This window comes from Sebastes fasciatus, chromosome 8 (genome assembly GCF_043250625.1).
Source record: "Sebastes fasciatus isolate fSebFas1 chromosome 8, fSebFas1.pri, whole genome shotgun sequence".
NCBI classification, from domain to species: Eukaryota; Metazoa; Chordata; class Actinopteri; order Perciformes; family Sebastidae; genus Sebastes; species Sebastes fasciatus.
In genome coordinates this window covers 14,494,581-14,512,776 of record NC_133802.1, presented here as the reverse complement: position 1 = coordinate 14,512,776, position 18,196 = coordinate 14,494,581, and the positions used below count along the sequence as shown (strand labels likewise).

The 18,196-nt window shown below is 41.8% G+C and overlaps 1 protein-coding gene across 1 annotated transcript in view; it reads left to right on the top strand.

Moving 5' to 3' along the window:
* Positions 1-18,196, top strand: part of LOC141772572 (metabotropic glutamate receptor 4-like) — a 225,282-nt gene that overhangs the window by 62,429 nt on the left and 144,657 nt on the right. The gene's annotated exons all lie outside the window — the stretch shown is intronic.

Below are 18,196 nucleotides of genomic sequence, written 5' to 3'. Positions count from 1 at the left end.
GGCTTTTGTAATACCTGCTCAGTGCTGTCAAACCAACCAAACTACAGGCCACAGCCGAACTAATGAGCATAAGGACTGTGTCAAAACAGGTTGTCTCTTTTCCATAATATACCAATATTCATGCTAGACTGGCTGCAGTAAGGAGACGGCGGTTACGTATTGTAACCCGTGGGCTCCTAGGGCTTGTATGAATCTGTTGACATAAAAGGTGCATGTATGTGAATCTATTTAACCGTATAGGGGCTGGGCATAACGTATATAATGCTCTTACTTTCCCTGTTCCTGAAGTGGCAGAGAACACGACTACAGCTTCAATTGGTTGTTCAAATAGCAAAGAAATACAATATGTAGCATTGTTCTATTCACGCCGGCTTCATCTTTTTAAAAGGGCCCTATAGAAGATGAAGCCTGAATTCCCTGCTGTTACATTCATTGAACAATCTCCCACCTCCCTGCCGCCACTCTGGGGCCAAGTAGTTGCTCAGCAGAGGGCAAGAGGGTGAATACGTTTTTTAGAAAGTGGTGGATGAACTACCTAACACAAGGCTGGCGTAAGTATCCAGCCATCCTGTACATCCACAAGTTTTTTTTACTGGTGCCATGCTCAGGCCTGTCACTGACACAACTTTCACCATCAGGGGGATGCACACAATTATTCGTACAGCTGAGCAAAGAGGAACCTGGTGACATATCTCACATAGGAAGTGTCTCATCGCTCAGCACAACAAAAATAGTTTGGTCAGCACGCTGAAACAGCACTCTAAAGCTCCTATCCCACTTGACAACAAACCCACTAACACCCACTAACATCTGGCTTTTGTCTTCAGTGGGAAAGGTTACAATCGATTTTCATTCCTGAGAACAAATGAGTCTGCAGTAGTCACAGGTATTTATCCGTTCCAGCTCCAATCGGCAGTGATGGAAACATGACTCCCGAGTGGACACGCTAATTTTCGCCCCTTCTCTGGTGGTATGCTATGCGACATGAATATATAATAAATAAAATCAACAGGGATTAGGACAATTATCATTCAAACTCGACAGAAACTAAATAGACCTCATTGTCTTTGTTAGTGTTTTCACTGTTCCAACAATCACCAACTCTGGTTTGGGCAAAATAAACCCTTAATTCACAGAGTTAGTTGTGAAATGAAACAGCTGTTATATGCTCTCCACAAAGCCACCAGACTCAACAAAAAATACAACATTCAAACTCAACAGAAACAAAACAAAACTCATCAAAATCGTCTTTGTTAGTCTTAGGCCACTGTTCCAACAATCACCAACTCTGGTTTGAGAGTTTGAAAGAAAGACTGAATACATAACAGATATAAAAAAAAAAAAAGTAAAACATTTTCATGGTCTTTCTAACCCAGCTTCTGGTGCCGGACGGCGCGTCTGAAAGTGACACAGCAGGATAAAAAACAGAAAGGCCAGTGCAACGGCACGGCATACTCGCAATTGGAAAGGAGTCTATGGCCTATTTTTAGTGGGTTTTCCCGTGTTTCCTGTATAGCTTTGGACGCTATAAACTTAAAGTGAATGCATCTGCTCCATACGGCGTCTCAGCTCAGGGTAGCAAATGTCATATTTCACACACACGGGACGAGAGAGAGTTGACAGGCTGCGAGATGGCAGAGGATTTGGTGTCGAAGCGAAAAGCCAATGCGCCAATTTGGCAATATTTTAAATTTAAACCCAATGACATAAGGGAACCATAATGTTAATGAGGTTATCGCTGCGAGGAGGACGGAAGTGTGCGCAGCGCAGCGACGCCAGGTAGACCCCTGCGGCCCCGCAGTGAAAGCTGGACCGGAGTGACACACAGCCATCCAACGGTAGAGATCAAAGTAAGCGAGCTACACATAGTGACCATCAACTTTTCTTGTAAAATGTCCGGTGTGATCGGTAACACATATGTTGTCACAAGTTTATTAACCGGTGGGAAAATGTCCTCTCCGTCACATCACTATTTCATATATGTACTAAGTCAGTGGGGAATGTTTCCACAATCAGCCTTTCTGCTCAAGCAGAGGGTGTGGGAGACAACAACACGGCTCAGAAAGTCTTGACACCTTTGATTCTATTCTTAGCATCAAGCACAGGCAGGATGAAAGACATAAACACATCACCAAGAAGTGAGAATACCCCAACCATGCCACCTTTAACTCCCAGCAGAAGAGTCCACACACAGGTCTCATGTATCCACAGAGGCCCAAAACTCCAAATCTTCCAACAGACGAGGCTCGCTGCCAGACTCCTTGTAGAGGGCACAAGAAATCGCCAGAGGAGGGCCTGTCTACTCACGGGCTTGTGAGTCGTCTTCACGCAGCTAACTGGCAAGCCTCTGTTTGGGTAGACTTTTGCCAATGAGTTGATGTGTGTTCCAAATCCTGCAGTGGGGACAAATTAATTCCTCTAAAGGGCATTGGGCTGCTCCATACAAGACTCAGTGTTCTCGGGCAGAGAATGAGTTTTGTGCAAGTATAGTGCTGAACAGACTCTGAAAGTGTGTGCAAGTTATATTCTCCCTCTGGGCTGAGGTCAGAGCAAGCAGGAATAGTTTTTTTTTTGATGGACAATGGCCTTAAAAGGTATCTGCTCAGTGGGCTCGAACAGCCTTGAGCACAGCACGGACAAATCCCACTGAGGGGACAGAGGAGAATGCTGCAGGATGCTGCCACTTCACTCCAAACAGGAAACACAATATTTCAAAAGATGGTTACAGAAAAACTACTGCTCTCCAAACCACTCATGGCAAGAGATAGCTGACACGTGCACTTTGATATCCGCAGCTGACAATCAAGTCAGGAGTCAAAGGAGTTCATGCCTCACTTTCTTTACCTACAGTAGGAAGTTATTTTGGATGGTCACGCGAGCATTGAATGGCATGTACCATTGCTGGGTTAAATCCCAGAATCTCCAGTCTGTCCTTGACATGATACAAGCACTGAGAGGTATTGAGAGCAGCCATTAGCTGAGCATGTTCTTCATATCACAGCGCTGCAGCAGAATAACCAAAAGCTGCTCCTGTATGACGCTCTGCATCAGCAGTGGGATCAGATGGAAGGAGGGAAAGGCGTAAGAACAGGCTTTTGGGTAATAGAGTATGTGCAAATGCATCCGCCTCCAACGGTGGATTGTCATTGGCTAACAGAGAAAAATCACAGGGTGTTCAGTCTGTACATGAACAGTTCACATCATCCCAGCATTCGAGTCCTGAGTCAGTGGATGATGAAACATTGCTGACACATTTCAGACTTGATTTGGAACACCAACATGATCTGGCAGTACATCCAGGATAAAACATGGATGGTATCAGGCAGATTGGTCATGGTGGCGCTATCTGTATAGACGAATCTGGCGACTGCTTTGTGTGTTCCGCCATCTAGCGACGCCGCCATTACTACAGTGTCTGCTAACATTTTAACTGGTGACTTTAGGACGAATGCGTCCGTGGTTGCTCGTGGTAACGTACGTAAATGGTCAGCGTAGATAATAAACACAGATGAGTATGTATTTAAATTAAAGTAAAATGGCTTTTACGAGGACACAGCTGCCGTCACTACGAGCAACCACGACTCAATCGGCGTCACCAGTTAATACGGTTAGCAGACACTTTGTACGTGTTCTGATTGTGATGCCGACTAGAGCTTTCCCGAAAACCATTGTTTTGGGCTTCGAATGTTGAATATGAATAATGAATAATGTGGGATTATTCTTTATTTCATGGGCTATTTGGAGATTTATATACATTTTATTATATAAAACACCAACGAAGCATTCGAATACTGATTTGGAGGTCAATAACCATGGCAATGGTCGAAGCTTTGAATCTTCAAAGCATTCGGGTCAGCCCTAATGCCGACCGATTAATGATGTTTACTTTGTGGTCATTAGGTTGCCCTGGTTAGAGCAACTAACGTTATATTTCACAATAATGCCACAGTTAGTTGACTGAATTAATTTATTCTGTGGGACCACCGCAGCAGCGCAGTGTCTTAGCCCACTAACATTAGCTACGCTAGAAGCAGTGTTAACTTAGTTGATGTTACTTGTGTCACCATGTCAGGCTAACGTTAGGCAGCTGAGAACTGTTCAGGTTCTTCCCAAACCCATAGACATTGTTATCAAAAGTGACGTTGCATAGAAAGTAAAGGTATAAGTAGAATATTGCACGCCATTTAGGACAACTTGCATTCAAACTCGCAAGTATTGTAGGGAGACGCCACCGCAGTAATGGCGACTTGTTTACTCCCGGTACTTCCCCGGATTCATGTTGTTCCCACAATTGTCCCAACATTATGTAAGGGTTTCTCCAGTTTCAATATGTAACACTGTAATAATGACATGTACAACAGCAATGAGTTGAGGACACCACCAATCAGCTAAAGGAATAGTAAATCAGCTAAAATCTGAGAGACAAAGGCCTCATCAGACACCCGACTGTGTCACTGAACTGAAAATACTGTATCTAACAGACACAACAGGTCAGCGTGGTTTCCGATTTGCTCGTCTTTTTCCTTCTTTCTCTTTCTTTGCTCAGTGTTGGTTTTCATAATCTTACACCAAATGCCAAGTAGATGATTGCGAATAAAAAGCAGAACCAGTCACAACACTGCTGGCGACCTTTCTTAAAACATCGTTCTTTAGATATTCAAACCTGTAGTATTTCAAATAAACATTGTAGAGATCTGTGGGGCTTTAAAAGCCTTTAATCGACTTATCTTCTGTTTTGCACTCAACAGGCGGAACAATTTTTCATGAATCACACTGAAATGTGATTTGCATGGGGCCCAGAAGTGGCCCCAGGTGAAAAGAGTAATACTGGGTTTAATATTCTTAATATTATTAAGACTACACTCACAAGATGATATTGCATATGCATGAGGAAGATCTTGTGCTTGTATTTCAGCTTATTGTAGTGAACTAGATGCATATCACCTCCTTGTTTTGGTAAATTTGTGCTCTTGTTTCTATAATTTTCTCTTCAGGATTTAATCTTCAGGTGAACAACTTTAATTATGTAAACAAGTTGATAAAATGTTCCCACTGTGCTTAATTTAGCTCATTACCTCTAAAATACACCATCCTGTGTTGCATTATATTGGAATTAACTTGATTGCATTGTTTGATTTAATACTGGTATTTTGTTCAGGTGATGTTTTTTAGAAGAATGAGCCTTTTGTAGTTACATTTACGTTATTATTTTAGTGGTGGCTGTGCTCCGAGGCGATGCGTTATTATTGCAAAAACAAGAACCCACAAAACAGTAGGCTATTTAGAGCTTCTCCCACTGTTAAAATGCAAATTAGAGTGATAAAGCGTATTGGACATTAAGTTGGCCGAGTTTTCATTTTCTTTGGTGGAAATGCATGAACTCCTGGTGGGTTGGGAGCAAAGTTTATGCTCATTCTCTGGCAAATTGTCCAAAGGCATTGTGGGAAATGCAGGTACTCACTGAGTGAAGCAGAGGAAGATGAGCTGAGGGAGAGTGGGTATGTTCAAAATAAAATATCTCACAGAATAGCCTACAGCAGGGGTGTCAAACATATGGCTCAGGGGCTAGACCCGGCCCGCCAAAGGGTCCAATCTGGCCCACTGGATGAGTGTGCAAAGTGTGAAAATTGCAGAGAAGTCCTAAATTCCAATTTTTCAATAAAATGCACCATGCTTACATACAGGCGACGTGACACATCACTGTCAAGCGTAGGCTACTGCTCATGCAGGAGCCGCCGGTGGAAAATGTCTTCATCTAAAAGGAGAAAAAGTGTACACAGAGTGTTGGGTTTTCCAAGAAAAATGGATCAGTTCCTATTTGTTCACAGAGGTAAACGGGAAGCCAGTGTGCTTGGTGTGTTCACAGCACCGTTCAGTGCTCAAGGAATATAATATTCGGTGCCACTAACAGACTCATCATGGCAAACAATACAAGAACTTACAAGTACAACTGAGAACAGAGAAGGTAAATGATTTGTTGGCAGGTTACAGGAAACCGAGAGTAGCCGAGAGATCGAGACATCTCAGGTTGTTCATCATCTGTTTTGTAAATGGACTGTTCATTAACTGAGGAGGTTTTCAGAATGTAGCCTACTTGTACCTCTTTACACTAAAAGAACTGCAAACATTTGGAGGTTATAGGTTATTATGCAATGGTTTACTGGTCCGGCTCATAAACTAAAATGAGTTTGACACCCCTGTCCTACAGATAACAGATGCAGAAAACAGATTGATGACATTAACAACATCTGAATATCCTAGGGTGGATTTGTCCAAGCTTTCAATTCGAACAAACATTTTAATTCCAGAGTGTAAAAGTCAGCAAGACCCATCAGAAACCACCGCTGCAATCACGTGCAATCCTCTGTGCTTGCCGTCACCCGTAAGGATATTGACTAATAAGTAAAGCTAAGGTTGTACTCTTCCATGGCGCGGCTCGGCAGGTTCCGGTTCTTTTCTCCATCGTTAAAGTCGCATAAAACCATAAGTAGGACTCCCTTGAGTGGCGAGGAGAGTCTCACTGTTCACTTCCCTCTAATGACTTCAAAAGTATGGCTTCTTTCATCACCTGAACCGCTGGATTGAAACTCAAGATTAGGATTGTTTTTGCTTATATTACAGCCACTAGATTTTTTTGTAGAAAAAAAATATTTAAAACATTAATAAGCCGATATGAGGTTTTATGTGCTGGTCAGTAGCTGCTTGTGGCTTTACAGTAGGTCTGCTGGTTTGTTGCAGCTCCGTTTGTTTCTTTTCATGCTGTGTGTGTGCTTTTCTTTAAAAGTTGCTTCATCAAATTTTCATGATTATTTTATGTTTTAATAAACACAAAGAGCACACGCATGAAAGCATACAATAAACATAATATACCAATATCATTTTGGTATCAATGCTGTTAACGCAGCTTGCCTTCCTCATGTGAAAAACAATTATTTCCCGACTGTTACTGGCTTCATACTCGCAATTGTTTTCCAGTTCCTATACTTTGGGGCTTTTCCTTATCCTCCTCACAGTCTTAGAGTGGCTGAGGGCGAAGTGTTTGCTCAGCACTTCAGAGCAGGCAGGATTCCGTCCCCATGGTGTGTCATGAATATTTTACTATATTGTTACGTAATTTACGCTCAGGGATTGGGGTTGAAAGCTCCCTCTCTGCATGCCCTCATCACTGCGTCCAGCTCTTGGTCTGTTTTCATCGGCTGGCTTTTTATACTGCTACATAAGCAGGAGCAAAGTGCACCAGCACTTGTGTGGTGATTAGTGGTTGGTTGCTTATGATACTCGAGACGGGCCGAGGGTAATTAAAGCCCCGGGCTTTTGATTGTGTCTCTTATACATCACTGAAAACAGCTCCACTGACTGGCTTGAGGGATATTGCTGCGGCAGTCAGAAACTGCAGGAGCATGCACTGTGTGTTTCAAGTATCATAGTTGCCTTGCTGAGACAATCATAAGCTTTCAGACAAAGAGGGTGGTAGCTCGGGCAACTTCCACACAGCAGCTCTCTAAATTAGGTACAAGCAGGCACAGTCGGTCTACAGGACTAAGTATCTGCTCTGAGGAGGAGTGAGCTTGAAACTGTGGGGACAGACTGAGTGAGGAGAGCAGAGGTGGTAGCGAGGTATAGACTGAGCAGAAAGAAGAGGGTTGACTAGTTGCCTGGTGTGCTGTCTGTGAAGAGGAGACCTTGCATCCGCCTCTCTCTTCCCTCATTAAGAGACGGAGGCAGAGGCCCTCAGGCACAGCGCCTTACTCCTCCTCAGCATTTCACTGTGTTGGATTGCCTCATCAGCCTCCAGTGAAGCAGCCTGCTCTCACTCCCATGGCGTCAAATACCAAGGTTTGTGGTGCTCGGCGACTTGATACCGACGCAGAAGGCACCCTTTAGCATCCGTATGAGATGCACCGGGCTTTGAACTATCTCTAATGTAAACCCATGCATAGGGAAGAGGTCAAGGTGGATGGGTAGGTCAAAAAACACCAGACTTTCGCCCAGGAGACCGGTGTTTGTACCGTGTGTGAAGCCAGAAGTCAACGTGGATTTATTTGTCACGTAACGCATCCATTCTTAAATTACACCACTTCCGGAGTTATTTTAACCCAAACCGCTATCTTTTCCTAAACGTAATTAAGCATTTTTGTTGCCTAAACCTAACCAAGTCGATCTTTTCCAAAACCTAACTAAGTAGTTTTGTTGCCTAAACCTAACCAAGTTGTTTCCTGTGAAGACGGAAGTTTATTTTGAAAAGACTGTAGTGGAAATTGACACGTTGCTGGAAATTCAAAGAATAACTCACAAAAAAACGAGGAATAACTTTTTGTAAGATATCATATAAACCGTTGTATGAGGATACGTTGTGGGAGGGGTGGTGGATGGGTCAAACAAACACAGGACTTTTACTCAGGGGACCGGAGTTTGCATCCCATGTGAAATCCCGAGTTGAGGGATTTTTACTGAAGACGTTAAGTCATGTGACGCTACGACACTGAGTCACATGACCTTACGCCTGTAGTTTAAGTTACGTTACAAATGTGCTCATTTTATGCCAAACCATGATGTTATCTCTAATCAAGTCGTTTTGTTGCCTAAACCTGACCGCCACAATTTCACAACGTTAACCACGTGTTACAACATTAACTGTGACCGTTTCACAATGTCAACCATGGGCGAACATTCTTCATCAAGATACTATGCAAAAGCAGCAAAGTATGACGAGTAGGGATGAGATCATGTTGAGTGAAGACACGCTGAAAGCTTTAGAGGCTATCAAATATATGCGCACATCTGCTTTTTACTTTCACTCGTCATGCTCCATCTATTCGTCTTGCCATGAAGGTAGAATAGGCAATCAGTTGCCTATTTACACATCCCGCAGAGACGGAGCAACATTAGCATCATTCCAAGTCCAATATTCACTCTTCTTTTAGCTCAGTTTTGGTCTCCACCAACTCCTGCGTGAAATATTTGGCTATTTAGTTACCAAGTGCTCCACTATGTTCACCAGCTAGTTTACTAACTCTGCTGTTTTTTGCTGGGCAAGATTTAGAATAGCCTACAGTGTGTTTTCGAGCTTTCTTTTGCTGAAAATAGCTGCCTGCTGGAGATGAGGTTGATGAGAGCGATCAGTCTTAATCAAAACAGTAAAGTTGCTGGGCGAGACTGCAGAGCTTGGTAATACTTCTGCAAGTTTGTTACAAAGTCATTTGACCCATTGCTCATATAAAAATATCAATCAGTTCAGGATGTCTTCTGGATTAATGGACATGTAGACTCCATCAGAGGTCTGGTGGCTTTAAGATGGCAAAGGTTCAACCACCTGACCTCCTTTCAAGAAGAGGTTACAGTGTGGTCAGATCTCCACTGACTCTCAGTAATCACAACATAAGCAAGGCATATGTCAGAGTGTAGTTGAGTGAAACGCTACACTCTGACTTGTTAGTGCTTTATCACACCTGGACAGTGCTTCAAGGTGTGCCCTGTCACCTTCACAGAGCCTCAACAAAGTGGAACTGGGTGGTAATTGAGGAGAGAGAGAAGTCTGGATGGGAGAATTGATTCTGACTAAGCTCCCATTCTGTGCAAAGTGTAATTTGGTGCGCACTACGCTACATTAGCTCATTCACGCAGCCTATTCCCTGAAATCCACCCACCCATGCCCAACAAAAACCCATGAAATTCCCACACCCGGAGAATCCATCCGACACAAACAAACAGGGAAGTGAATCAAAAGAAATGCCTTAAAAACAAGCAGTTGTTTTCAGTTTGTTCACAGACCAGTGGGCTTCCATGATCTTATCTGTGCCCCTCAACTTGACTTTTACAACTGAACAGACCAATTCCATGAGCTGTCTAACTTGACCCCGTATTGCAGACGTCTCCCATCTACCATGCTCTGGCCACAAAAGGAGCAACTCCTTTAGTTCAGGATTAGTTTCGACTCAACTCACTTTGCCCGCCCAAGCCCGGGCGGTCAATTCTCATGGACGGTCATGAGTGAAGACTGCCTGGAGCCTTTGCCTTTTATTCTTGGCACTACTTTATCCCCTTTCTCCTGCCGTTTGCAAATCCCTCTACAGGCAACCCGAACCACTGCTGGTAATCACCAAGCACAGCGACAATAAGCTACTGTGTGTCTGCCTCCTCCTGTGCATTCTCTTTCTCGATATGTTAGGTTTCTCTCAAATTAATTTCTGGCATTTAATTAGTGTGCACTAGCAGGCCCACTGAGGGGATGCTGGCAGGAGGGGAACAATGTCTTTTATTTTTTAAATGTATTATTTCATTCGGCTGAGCATTGCTGTGAAAGCCAAGAGGGACAACGAATTAAGAGCACAACATAAACACCAACAGTGTTTGCTTATACTCTCTATATCGGAGCTGTCGCTATACCACAGTGGTTGCAATCCTCCAATGTCTAACATTTAGATGCATCCGGCACCCTGCTCTGACTTTTTAAAAGTTTAAAAGAAGAAGAAGAAAAAAAAAATTGCATCCTCAGAACAGAACAAACAGAGCACAGGCATCACAACGCTTCCCTGAAAAGAGCGTGGGATTAAAGGCTTGGAGCTGTCTCACCTGCATAATCTCACCATCAACCCAACAATCCATCACTGTCCTGCTGTGTTGAGGCTGTGCTGCTTAAAATTTACTCAGACTCAAACAAAGGCTTGACACCACAAGGAAGAGAAAACAGAAAAAACCTTGAGTAGCTCAAGCAGATTTAAATAAGAAGTAATCAATGGTGCCATGACAGCTTCCGTATTGATTGTGGGAGAGCGATTTTTCTTTTTCTTCAACTTGAGCAGTGACGGTGTCAGCTGGGGAAATATGAGTGATGAGCTGAGAGCTCACTTATGTATTAATTTCAGCACAGCAGCAGTTTATGTGCTCTGCTCTTTACTAATAAATATAAAACACACGAGCAAGAAAAGGTCAGTATAATAAAGATTTCATACGGCCACTGTAAAGTTGCCCGAGCTCTTAAAGGGATTGTTCTGTCAGCTTAATGCCAGCCGATATCTTGAGCCTACCCTGCAGCGGGGACAGGAAGAGAAAGTTTGGCCGCCTTCAGGCTAAGCAGCTTGGACATCATCCAGCCCCTCAACCCATGAGACAACAACATGGAGGCTCCCATGAGTCACCGCTGTGTCACACAAAGGGACTCGCTTTCTGGTCAGAGGCGGTTGGGATTCACCATGAAAACACAACATTCAAGCTATGATTTTGAAATTCTATTCTTTTAACATTTTGTTTTGTGCTCAGCAGCACTGTGATACATTGTAAAGGGACAGCTATTGTGAATGTTAGAGTACTTAATGCCCCAGTAAGGACACAAATCTACATTTTAATTCATATGCAGCAATTGATGTGAGCAAAGAGTGCTATTGTGGCACTCCTTACAAGATCTTTTGCTATTTCTTCCTCTACTGTATATTCAGTGAACTTGATCGTCCATACAATGCATTTTGCCGCACAGCCCTACAGAAAAAAACAGCCACGCTAACATGCTTAATGACTGACATGCTGGTATTTAGCAGATATAATGTTTGTTCAGCATCTTAGCTTAATATGTTAGCATGCTCATGTTTGCTAATTAGCACTAAAACAACAACAAACAAACAAAGTACAGCTGAGGCGGATCAGAATGTCATTTAGTTTTGCAGTTATTTAGTCATAAACCAAAGTATTGGATATATTTGGTATTTTTTCAACCTGGGCCCTATTTTCCCCTGTTTTTGTGTTTAAGTGACTAATGGGGAAAACAATATCTGAAATTGTTCCAGTATTGAAAGATAACCCTGTAAAACGAGCTGCGAGGGCAAGTGAGCAGCATCAATGTAACGTTACGTTCACTAATAGTGCTTGTTTTTGCCAATGACAGGCTCAGATTGTTATTATAAGTGTCTGACAACATTATGGGAAGGACCCTACAGAAAAATAAAACCTTTTTTTCACTGTTATTGTGTCCAAATCCCACTTAAGGAGGAGTCTTGTTGTGAAATCTGAATATCGGTATACTCTGGCTCGAATAAATACGGACAGCCATCGAATTCATAGACCTCATCCACATTGTTGAAATCATCTAAATATTCAGCCATGACATTGTAAATCTTTTAGATAACCCTAAGCTACGCTTTCTGTACTCCAACACAACAAACTCTGCCCGGCTGGCACTCGCAGCGTTTCCACCTTGGATGTATTCCACGTTTCCACCGTTGTCTTCCGGCAACACGTCACCTTGCCAGATTTCAGAACGAGACTTCTCCTCGAGTAGGACTCTTTCCATAATGTTGTCAGACACTAACAATCAGAGTCTGTCTTGGCAAAAACAAGCACTTTTAGTGGACGTCAATGACAGTGCCAGTTTGCCCCAATAGAACCATATTGAAGCCCGTGAGCAGCTGCTGTCTACAGCGCTCTCCCTCAATACTGGACCAATTTCAGAAAATGTTGTCCCTATTAGTCACTTCGACACAAAAACATGTGAAAATAGGTTGAAAAATACCAAAGTTACCTTTTAAGGGATCACCAGTTAATATAATTTATCTTGTGAGAATCATGAATATCTGTACAAAGTTTTGTGCCTATCCATCCAGTAGATATTGGGATCATTCACTGGATAAGTGAAAACTTTGACCTGCTTGTGGCGCTAGAAGAAAAATCTGGGGAACACCAGAGTTATTAGGGTTCATCCTCTGGAGAACACAAATGTTTGCTCACATATTCATGGCAATCCCTCCAATAGTTGTTGAGATATTTCAGTCGGGTCCAAAGTTGCTGACCAAGTGACCAACTCACCAACATTGCCTTTACTTGATGCGCCGCTAGCATGGCTAAAAATTCACTAACACCCACCACAACATGCGGATGATGCACTGATACCGATACTGGATATGAGGGTTTTGCCCACAATCTACCAACCAGACTTATAGTCATACTTCCTTTTAGAAAAGATACAAGATACCAAGACCTAGCTACGTTTTGCTTTCAGTGATATTTAATTAGAATGTCATAAATCTATTAATTAAACAAATATAAACTCCGTGAAATGCAAGAGACTTCAAAACCATAATTTCCCACAGTTCTATCAATGTGCAGCAGTTAGCAGTGTAGCACCAGGACGATCTAATGAGGATGTAGTACTGGTGTCAGGAATTTCTACTAAAGTACGTCTACATTAATGCCATTGATTTTCTCGGCAGAAATCATTGAAATTGATTAACCTAATCTCGCCCAATGCTTCGAAATATATTCAAAACATGCTCCAGAGACATAATTTAACTTTTCATTTTTTTAAAGCGGTGGATCCATGCGATGAGTGGGGCTTTGATTAGCTCGAGAATAATTTGCTCATCCTCTCTTTTAGAAAAGATTTTTAGAGACGTGCCAAGAAAAACAATTATGCAGTTGTTTTCCTATTTCAAAACGCCGATGGATGTAAAAAACCACAACAAGCTGACAAAAAAAGACACAAATGAAATGGTTTCAGTGACTGTGACAGTTTACTGTATGTATGCCAACAGGCAACGATGAGATGAGGAAAAACAGCTCTATAGTGGCAGGACACTATTCATCTATTCAGATTTTTTAAATATTCAGACTCATTACATCTTGAGTCCTGAAGCTCCAGTATAAATTTCTATGTTCTTACACCAGATGGTCCCACTAGTCTCGTGAATTTGTTTACATTTTCTCCTATTATGATTCCCTTGAGCTCTTCCAGATTTCTGTTTCTACAGCAGTGCAAAGGTGGAGCGCTGCCACAGAGACTATTTGCATGGCTTTACAGTTGCTGCCATTTTACGAAGTCAGTTGATATTTAAAACCAGCGTCCAATGAGACTGGCTGCGGCATAATGCGGAAGCCAATCATGCATGCTCTCCAAATATTTGTACACATTCACATCACCAGCTGGCAGAAGAGGGATCAATTCTCATTTACAGGCTAATTATCGTCTCAAAGGCTTCCTCACTCGATAAATCCTCACGGACTAGCTGTCCGTTTGTCACCAGCCCGTCACCTTGTTTCTTTAACCTGCAATCATCAAGCTATCAAGATAAGAAGACCTTACGTTACAAACACACACCTGGATATTGACCCAGCGTCTTCAAGCTGGTGTGACAACATGACTCATTTCCTGACATGTTTACCTCGTCTGGAAGTCGGTGTTTGAACGTGTACCGAGCATAATTGGAACACATTGCTATTGATTTCTCAGAAAGGTGACATGTTGATATTAACCTTTAGATGACTATTACATAATAGCGGCAAGCCGTAAACTTCTCTGCCCCCTGACTCCTTCTCTGAGGATGATTCCCTAAATCCTCATTATGGAATGGTATATCAATAATAATACAATCTGTGGGCAGTTTGAATGCTTAAAATCCAGTATAATCTTCCATGGTACCAATAGACCCTTAGTTGTGTTTAGTAGCCCGGACAATAACAGCAATAAGCATAAAAAAGAATAATAGTCATCTCTCCTGAGGCCACTCAGCCACAGATTCTTTGTGAAATCTTGTTCTCAGGGACCAGCATTTTGTATTTCACGCTGAAGTAGTGTTTTGTATCCTGAGGTATTTTGTATTAGTCACCGCTGATCTGTCTCATATAATACCATTTGTTACACAGTTAAACATGCAGTTTGCCCTCTGATGTAACATATCTTGTAGGTCATCTTATCTAATCTTAGTTGCGATATAGATGATGGTTTTGCGCTTTCAGGCTACCGATGAAGTATTTAAGTACTTTATGTGTGAAAGTGGAATTCGACACAGGCCTCAATGATAATAATGTCGGAGGAGGGTTTGTATAATTGGACATTGTTTGAGGCTGTATTACTTTGGATGTAGGTTTCTCATCCCAAGAAAAATGACGCCATCAGTCGTTTCAACAAGTGCCCCCAAAGCAACATACGTTCATGTTCATGTGAGAAAGCCTTCTAGCTGGCGTGGTAATTATGACGGAAGCAAAGAAGGAGGACAAGGTTGGGAGATGAGATCGATAAAATGCCGTACTTTAACAGGCAGTCGGTGTTCGTTTCCAACCACGGATCAACGTTTTTTATGCCTTCACGTCACAGCCATGGCCGGAGGCATTATGTTTTCGGGTTGTCTGTACGTCCATCCGTCCAGTCCATTTTCGTAAATATATCTCAGGAACGACTGGAGAAAATTTCTTCAAATTTTGTACAAATGTCCACTTGGACTCAAGGAGGAACTGAATAGAATTTGGTGGGCAAAGGTCACTGTGAAAACAAAACACATTGTAGGCCATAACTCAATAATTCATATGCTGATTATGACAATTTCACACAAATGTGTAATTGGATAAAAAGATGAAGTGATGACATTTTGGACAAGTGTGGATGTAAACTGCAACTTGACTGATTGGCGGAGGCATACAACCGAACTCTAGCCTTAAACATGTGTTTATTATTGTCACCATGACTACGAAGCTCCCCTAACCTTAACAAAGTACTCATTTTAACCCAAACCATGATGCTTTCCTAAATCTGATCAAGTCATTTTGTGCCTAAACTTTACCAAACCTTAACCATACCGTTGTCACATCATGAAACTGCTATTTTTCAACGGTTTTGAAAGGAACAACAGAAAAATGACGTCGGGGCGTCAGATCAGAAAGCGCTTCTGTGTCGTGTTGACAAGTTGGACGAGTTGTAAAAAGTATGAATGTTGCCAAAAATCCTTGTGTAAAAGTCTTATTTTAGTGTTACCTTTTTGTTGATTTGCACTCAAATTATCTTTTTGAAGACACATTTGAGGATTAAGAACTGATTTTTGCAGAACTTGATTTGCTACAGTAGATGAATGGTTGTTGGTGAACAAAAGTTATTTAACTCTAAGATGAACCTAGTATGAAACAACAATTATTAGGGTTGGGCCAGAAGTACAGGTGCAGATAATGTACACACAAAAGTGGTGGTCAGATTTCTTACGTTAGCTTTCAGATTTGTGAAGTTATAGCAACAAGTCCTCAAATTTAAACAACAAAATAAGGTTAGGTTAGGTTTAGGCACATAAACGACTTGTTTAGGATTGGGGAAAGATCATGATCATGGTTAAAAGAAATCAACAATGATTGTTGCTCGGAAACAGGATGTGAACAGCGGTTTCTCGTGTCAAGGTCCAACCCTGGGACAACCTCCAGGTCTGAAAAGTGAAGCCAATGTGAAAGTGCCATAAACTTCAATTCTTTGGTACTCTAGCCAGCAGGGGGCGACTCCTCTGGTTACAATGTATAGAAGTCTATGAGAAAATGAGCCTACTTCTCACTTGATTTATTACCTCAGTAAACATTGTAAACATGAGTTAATGGTCTGAATCGCTAGTTTCAAGTCTTTTTCAATGCAGAATGATGTTCATTTGTAAATTATGGTCCCATTTACAGTCAAATAGGCCATACAGCAGGGTATGCCTGGTCTGGCAGTTATCTGCGCTTTCATCTAACAATTTTAACCTTTTCACAGTGTGTTTTCAGTTTATGAAAGTTAGTTGTAACCTTTTTGGTCGACGAAAAATGTCGCTCGGTTGTACTTAGCTCCACCTTCTAATGTCACTTCTGGTAAAAAACCAAGATGGCAACGGCCAAAATGCCAAACTTGAGGCTTCAAAATAACAGTCCACAAACCAATGGGCGACATCATGGTGACTACGTCCACTTCTTATATACATTCTATGGTCCAACCTCTGCAGATTTTGTGGCTCTGTAACATCATCACACTGTTTCCTCCTCTACTTCTTTCGGACAAACTGGAGGGCTTTGTCACTTTTTAGGCAAATGTTGAAAGTGGTGATGCAGTTATTTTCTTGAGTTAAAGTCTCAGTAAGAATGTGTGAAGGAAGGAAGGAATATGTTTTGAAGACACATCTACATAGATAATAATGTATTTTTAGAGTTGAACACGGTTTCACATAGACAGTATTGTGATTCTGAGTTTTTACTCTCCCCGTCTGTCGGCACATAACTTTTGTAGTGTATACAGATTTGACTCCAGGAGCTCCTGGGTCATTGCCAAGAATGCTGCAATTTCCCATCTCAAGCTACATTTAGTGCTTTCACATACCATGATATCATCTCAGGGTGAGGATCTTTACCCTGTTTGGCTCCTCGATAAAACCCCATAAATTGAGACATGATCCACAGCCTCAACAGTGTTGTGAGCCACCGGCGGCTTCCAACACTGCTGATTCGCAGGAGATGAAATGTCAACAGAGCGGCAGTTTAATCACATTAACAACGTCACATTCCTTATTTTGTCATGCATGACTTATATTACAACCTCCTGTCTTTTGTATGACCCCAGATTTACTGTCTTATGTGTCTCAATGACGCTGCAAAGTCGAGAGTACCGATGGTAAACCCCACAAGATCCCATTGACCCGTGCTGGAGCATGACCATTACTTAAAACCCGAGTAGTATCGACACGGGGATGAATACAGTGAGCGGATGGACTTGTTCCAAAGTCATTCAAAGGTGTTGTGCCGTTAGATTTAAATGATAGCGCAGGCTGTGTGTGAGAAATCAATATCTGTGAATGAGCATAACAAATTAAACTTTCTATAAATTCTGTCATTGATATGTTCTGAAAACAAATGCTGCTGATACAAATAGTTGAGTTTCCATCTATTATGCACCTCAGGAGGAACATGAAATCACTTAGAGTATTTATTCTTTGTGTTTGAATGGAAAAACATGAAGCGATGGATTATTGCAGTACAGAATTACATATTATGTGAATCACAAGAGCAATATTCACAACATTTTTCTTTTTACTATTCCTGAATAAAAGATCAGATACAGTATACTTCACATAGGAAATGACTTTTGGTGCATGCAAAAGGGGCAAAAACGTTTCTAATATTCCCTGCAAGCGTAGCAATAGCTCTTAAAGTATAACAGGAAACATTCCTCTCTACGTAATTAAGCAGCCAAGAGGAAAACAGCTTTAGATAAGTATATTCAATTAAGGAAAGCAGGTAATTATGCCCAATGTGAGTGTGAAACTTACTTTTCCACAAACACAAATTAGTTCCAATGGTGCTTAGAGTGTTCTAGATAAACCCTGTGGAAACTTTGGGTTTAATCAGCGATTTTCTTTTCCTTCTTACTGCATGGTTGGATCAGCAGCACAGGATAAAGGTCATAGCTGGATCAGGAGGATAACACAGTTTACAA